Source organism: Nannospalax galili, unplaced genomic scaffold (assembly GCF_000622305.1).
Source record: "Nannospalax galili isolate Female #2095 unplaced genomic scaffold, S.galili_v1.0 scaffold255, whole genome shotgun sequence".
In the NCBI taxonomy this organism is placed as follows: Eukaryota; Metazoa; Chordata; class Mammalia; order Rodentia; family Spalacidae; genus Nannospalax; species Nannospalax galili.
The window spans coordinates 5,214,558-5,219,823 of record NW_008338999.1 but is presented as its reverse complement, the minus strand read 5'-3'; the positions used below and the strand labels follow the sequence as shown (position 1 = coordinate 5,219,823).

The 5,266-nt window shown below is 38.6% G+C and overlaps 1 pseudogene; it reads left to right on the top strand.

Moving 5' to 3' along the window:
- Positions 1 to 2,912, top strand: part of LOC103734668 — a 29,343-nt pseudogene extending 26,431 nt beyond the window's left edge.
- Positions 2,913 to 5,266: the final 2,354 nt, after the last annotated feature.

Genomic DNA, 5,266 nt, shown 5'->3' with positions numbered 1-5,266 from the left:
TTTGGTCTTGTGGTGAGGCCAGACATTGTGGTGGGGAGTACATTGTTGACCAAAACTGTCACTTGTTGCTGGCCAGAGGCTGAGGTAAAGATTAGGGGCCAGGGTGCCAATAATCTTTAAATGTCTGTCTCTCCAGGAACTTCATCTCTTTACACTAGGCTCCACTCCCTAAAGGCTGTAACTCCACAGCCTGATGGCTAAGGCTTTAGCACAAGGCCTTCAGAGACTATGTCAGATTCAAACTGTAATAGGGGTTTAATGTTATTTTCTTTGTACTAGGATTATGCACTGGGACAAAAAGTAGAAATGGTAAGAACATTTTTAAAAATTACTGTATGTCATTTTGAAGATTGCTTAACTCCTAGAGTTTGTAAAACATTTTAATTGCTTAGAAATGCAAAAATAATGTGAAGCAATGTTTGTTAGATAACAATGTGCTAATAGAATTAATTCACTAAGGATCATGCTGGAGACATAAAAACTAGTCAGTAGTTTTCCTAACATCTGAACTTTATTTCTAGATGGAATAAATTTATTTATTAAATATGACTGAATGACTTATTTATCATATACATTTTAGACTTAGAAGATGTGAGTCCCTTTTAAATCTGTGATTTAATCACCAAGTTTCATATGAAGAAAATTCAAGAATCCAGAGGAGTGCAATGCCCAGTACTGAAGACTAGAGTAGGTTCAAAGAGACAATATATCATTCAGAAACCTTCTCTGTTTTGTTTATTGCTAATTTTTTATTAAAGCAATGCTGGGCATCCAGTAGAGAGTTAGTGATTGAATACTCCACAAGTAAACACGTGACTATCTTTTATGGTTAGACTTGTATCCACATACCCTCAGATACATACAATAAAATCCTAAACAGAAATACCTCAAAACATGACCTTCTTTAGAAAGTGTCTTTAGAAAGGTAATCAAGGTTAAAGGAGACTATTAGCACAGGCTTTGATCAACTGAGACCACTTTTGTCACTAAAGGAGGACAGACACACTCAGGGAGAAATCCTGTGAAGATGAAAGCAGAGATCAGAGTGATGATTCCATAAGCCAAAAAATGTCAAAGATGGCCAGCAACCTGAGACAGATAAGAGAGACAAATCTCCGTGGAGAACTGGACAGTTGTTAAGTACTTTTAAAACACTGTTTAAAATCTGTCGAAGGGGCTGGAGAGATGACTCAGAAGTTAGGAACACTGGTTCTTGTGGAAGACCAGGGTTCAAACCCCAGCACCCACATGGCAGTTAACAACTATCCATAACTCCAGTTCCAGGGGATCGGTGCACTCTTCTGGAGTCCACAGGCATTGCATGACACAGGTGCACTTACACACATGCAGGCAATATACTCATACACACGAAATAAATAAAAATAATAAAATGTTTTTTAAAATCTGTTGAAAAATACTATTAGTGTTAATGGAAAATTATTTAACGTAACGTGCTTATGGCACTCTTGATACTCATTTCCCTGCAAACAAACAAAGCTGGTGGGGGATGAGGCACTTTTGCTCCCTATTGGCATCTGCTGGCTCTCCCTAGTCTTCCTAGCTGCCTTGAGCAAAAGGGATAGAGGTCAAGTAGCCTGACATACTCTCCTCATGCTGCATGTAAGAGTTCATGCCACCTTGAAAGAAATACAGAATGTTTGCACCTGGTTGCCCGAGCTCTGGAAGGCATAACCTCAACCAAGCTTGTTTGAAAAAGTTTGTGCCTTTATTTTTGCCCTTACAAGCCTTTTTAAACTCTAGAGGATCCTGCAACCACCTTGAACAGAGAATGGTAGCATTTCCACGGGTGCTGTAGCTAGTTGACTGTAATTACTGGTGCTAAGAGGCAAAAACTTGATTGGTCTAAAACACAAGCCTCAATGACTGTGATTGGTTCTGAGAGACAAGACAGTCATTGGTTCAAAATAAATGGCTGTGATTAGTCCAAACACCCGTTTTGAGACTATATGAAGGGCAGCTCAAGCTCACTTAGTGAGCCAGCTGTGACCTAAGAATATTATAGATGGATGAAATTATCAAAGAATAAACAAATGGATGTAAACACTATGTCACATATCATGAGAGAAACTGGGAAAGTAAGAGTTTTCAAAAATGAACAATCAGTCTTAATTCTTGGAAAATACATATAAATTTTTATGGTCACACTCAATTAGTTTCTTATACAAAAGTCCACGGTGACTGTTGTTGACAAGCATAGCTTTCCTTCATTCCCGGAATCCAGGGAACGAGGCTCTTTATGTCTTGTCTTGTGGTTTGTGGTTCTGAAGTCCCTTTTGGTCTTTTACTTCTATGTAACAGAAAAAGAGGAGAAGAAGGGAGGGAGGGGAGAGAGAGAGAGAGAGAGAGAGAGAGAGAGAAAGAGAGGGAGAGAGAGAGTAGAAACGTTAAAATTTTAAAGTCCAAGTCCAGAGGAGACTGCTCTACTCTAGCTCATTTTCCACGATGATAATTATTTTCTGAAGATTTTTTTTTAATCTTGGCAGGTACTCTTGGTTGGGGGTCAACTACACTTAAGGCACGAAGATGGAACTTCAAAGAAGATGAAACCGTCTCTGGAGTCAATCAACTCTAAGTTCCAGCTTATTATGAAAACCGGAAAATATGTGATCGGGTACAAGCAGATGCTGAAAATGATCAGACAGGACAAAGCCAAATTGGTCATCCTCACCAAACTGTCCAGCATTAAGGAAACTGGGAAAGAGAATACCATGCCATTTTGGCCAACACATTTGTCCATCACTAACAGTGGCAATAATATTGAATTGGTCACAACATGTGGAAAATACTACAAAGTCTGCACACTGGCTGTCATCGATCCAGGGCATTCTGATATCTTTAGAAGCACGTCAGAACAGACTTTTGAAAAGGAAACCTGGAAAGGGTTTCTTTAATAAATTCTTGCCAGAGCTTGCTTTAGAAAATATTAATTTTTATCTAGGGTTGGTGGCCCACCTTTAATCCTAGCCCTCAAGAGGCAGAGCAGGCATATCTCTGTGAAACAGAGGCCAGCCTGGTCCACATTGTGGACTTCCAGGTGGCCTGGGACTAAGGAGACCCTGTCAGAAAACAACAATGAAACAATATTTATTTTTATTTTATGAGTACAAGTATTTTGCCTGTATGTTTGAATGAATGTGTGTGTGAGTGTTTGTGTGTGTGTATGTGTGTGTATGTATGTATGTATGTATGTATGTATGTATTTATGAGTACTGGAGAGATCAGAAGAGGGCACTGTAGCATCATGTGGGTGCTGGGGACCGAATGTGGGTCCTCTGAAAGAACAGTGATCTCTTTTAACTGCTGAGCCATCTCTCCACCCTACTGATGAAAATTATTTAATAAGGGTGGCAAGAGAGCAAGAAATGCAGTCCCTGGATCTGTACAACAATCTCCTATGTAAGGGGTTACAACATAGTCACATCTATCATAGAGCTAAACCCACATACATTGGTCAGCTACTGTCATACTTCCAAACTGGAACTCAGGAGTTCTGGGAAACTCTCAAAGCCATTGTCTGTTGTGAAATCAATAGAAAATTGTACTCTATGCGGAGAAACATGAATGAGGGGGCATGTTATTAAGCCATATTTCAGGGGCATGATTAATAGAATAGGCTTTCAGAATAGCATTCCAAAAGAATTGCAGATTGTTGTTTAAAAGTTCTTACAAAGGTCCATTCTTCCTTGTTTCTGACAGTTAAAAACTATATATCAGATAGACATTTGGCATAGCTAAGGGTGTCTGAACTTATCAGGCATGATTGGACTTTCTAATTTTTGTTATTTTCATTGATAGGAGATTATTAAAAACAAAATTAATATTCAGTAGCAGCATTTGGCTTCTGGAAGACCTTTTCTAAATTTATCTCTGTTGGCAGGACTCCTGAACAATTTGCTGTTGCACCAGAAGACGCTTCAAATTCCAATGCTGAGAAAGCACCCGTTGAAATGCAATGTATGGAAAGCAGGTGTGTAAGAAGTCTGCCAGGCCATGGATTCATTTTCTAAGAACAAATGGGCTCAGCCAAATGACCTGTAGCTGGTCCCATGCCCAGGGGAAGAATGAAGTAGCAATCCAAAGAGGAATATGCACCAGACAACATTAATTCATCTGTAAGTTCAATATTAAAAAGAACCTATCAAAAATGTTAAAAGATTTAAATAGACTGCATTCAATTTGAAATACCTCATTGTATTAATTTATTATTAAAATTTATAGTTTTTTATGTGACAGGGTCTGTGTATCCCAAGCAGACTTAAAACTCGCTCTATAGACGAGTATGACCTTGAACTTCTGATCTCCTTGCCTCCAACTCTCAAGTATTGGGATTATAGGCATGCACCACCACACACAGTTTATGCAGTGCTGGAGGTGGAACCCAGCTTTGCTCATTCCAGGGAGTTAGTCTACCAACTGAACTACACCCTCAGCCAAAGTTTTATTCTTATTTCATAAGTAATGTTTTAACTTGTACTTTAACCTGGTAGCATTGCTTCTTTTAAGCTATCTAAATTAATAAGTAAGGAAATCACTGCTGTAACATTTGCTATAACTGAAGTGCTTCCTTACTAATGTGACTAGAAATAGAACTCAGATGGTAGAGTACTAGCCTAGCATACATGACAGCCTGAGTTTGACCCCCAGAACTGCATAATGTGGGCATGGTGGTGCATGCCTGTAATCGCAGAATGATCAGAAGTTCAAGTCAGAAGTTCAAGATCTTCCTCAGCTACATAGCAAGTTTAAGCCCTGTATAATGTGAGTGAGAGTTTCCAGAAAGGGGCTGAACTTTCTTTAGAACTTTGTGCCTGGCTGATTAACTGATTAGAACTTCAATGACTATGGAAACTTTGGAATGTTTTAGGTCCAGGGCCTAATTAGTACTCATCTTAGGCTATCTTGAGCCCCCCAAATAGTCATTCTTTGTCCAACTCCATGTCTGATCTAGCATCTTATGACTAACAGATAAAATATTATGGAATATATTTAACTTAAGAAAATTCTGTTTCTATCAACCATAAAGCTAATTATGTCATTAGGTATCTGAGGCCTATTAACAAATGTTCCCCCAATTTGCTTTAGCACTCCTGCCTAATATTTCCACCAATATATTTGGAAATTATTTTGATTTATGACTTTTTTGTTCAGTTACTATAAAACTTCAAGAAACTGCTTCCACATTGGAACAAGGAATTTAGGGTAACCTGAATCTATGTTCCTGGGCCATGGTTACTCATATTTAACC